This window comes from Grammomys surdaster, unplaced genomic scaffold (assembly GCF_004785775.1).
Source record: "Grammomys surdaster isolate TR1022 unplaced genomic scaffold, NIH_TR_1.0 126063, whole genome shotgun sequence".
Classification (NCBI taxonomy): domain Eukaryota; kingdom Metazoa; phylum Chordata; class Mammalia; order Rodentia; family Muridae; genus Grammomys; species Grammomys surdaster.
In genome coordinates, this window is record NW_021620873.1 from 502,907 (window position 1) to 504,626 (window position 1,720).

Sequence of the window (1,720 nt, forward strand, 5' to 3'; positions counted from 1 at the left end):
AAAATAAGCAAACAAACAAGCAACAGAAGATAAAAACTGGAACAAATTACACTACTGAAAATGTTCTAGATTTTTTTAATCCCTTAAACACACCCAGTGTCTGGTGTCTTCTGATTCTGTACCCATCTCAGTTTTCAAGTGAGGGTTCACTTGGACATTAGCCAATGTCAAAACATTTCTCATCATCCACACACCTTAAGCAACCTTGATTTTTTTTGTCCTATTAACATTTTGTCAAAACTTCATAATCTCCTGGGCGTAATAGAGGCTGAACAGATGACAATGTGACGATGGGTAATTATGACTCAATCATGAAAATAATGGCATTATCTCATTTTTTTGGGATGTGAGGCATGCCCATGTCATTTATAATAATCCATAAATAGAAATGGTGTGCTACAGAGCTTGTGGACTTTAGCATCAATGCATTAGTATATTTTGTGACCTTTGTTTAACCCCACTCCAAGCCTGATGAGAACTTGTAATTCTTCTCCCTTTTAACTTTCAGAGAAGCCCAGCAGTCAGCTGGAAAGAACGAGAGCGCTGACATTTGTGAATGAGCAGACAGCCCTCTCTCATTGATCATTTCTCCCTGAGCATCCTCTGAGAGCTATACATATACGATTCTCAGGGCAAAAATCTTTTCTCTGACAATGAACAATCTGTAGTTATATCCAGGATAAGCCCAGCTAGACTCAAAAATTGGTTACATGTCAGATAAGAGCTTGGAGGGCAGCTTGGAATTTCTCAGGGATGTAAAATATCCCTTAGATCTAGACCAAAACAAAACAAACCGGAGAAACCAATCCATTAATCTGCTTGCTTGTCATCAGGAAAACAACCTTTGAAAGTCTACAATATTTTGATTTTTCAAATAGTAAATCAAGAGCAGAAGTCCTTGAAAGAGTCAGCTTACAGATTTGTGTGTGCTATTAACCTGGGGGTAGAAACCTGTGGAGAAAGCTTCCCACACTGAAATGTTCTTGGCTTTTACTTCTCTTGGCATTGAACTGCTAAATGCAGTCAAGTGCTAACTCTGAGGCTGCTAAAGGGGAAGCTGGGATGCTCTTAGGAGGTGTTAGTCCCCAGGAACCATTCTTAAACACTTCACAGACCTTCAACATTTGGATAGTTCTGAAACATTAAGTACCTTGAAAAATTGGTAGTCCGAACTCTCCTGCCTCTGTTTTATCTACAATGTGGCTATTACAAAAGCAATGGGCCAGGGTCTGGCCAGGGGATGAATGTGTAGAATGGAAACTATCACTGAATTCCATGGTGCAGAGATTTGTGTTCATGCACACATGGCTCCTAGACTCAGAAGCAACTCTTTCTGAATTCTTGACCTAGGCCAGATGTTCTTTCTGGTCAGCTTAAGCACAGCAAGGATGCTAATCTCATAAAATTTCTCTAAGAGTAAGAATGACTATCCCAAGTAAGGCAACATTAATAAGATGTCAAAATAGGAGGTTTTAGCATCGTCTCTGTAGTGAAGCATGTCTTTTAACAGCTGCTCACAGAGAAAACCACTCATGTGCAAATGGAGCGGAGAAATCCTTGTGTACTACCAAAGCCAATTATGCAGCAACATTGAGGGGTGTTGGGACAGAGTGTACAAAGGACTGTTTATGTACATCCCCTATCCTCCAAGCTATCCCAGTTGAATGCTAAGAAAGAACACATGGGTCTCATTTTTCCCACGGTAGAAAGTAAGACTCTG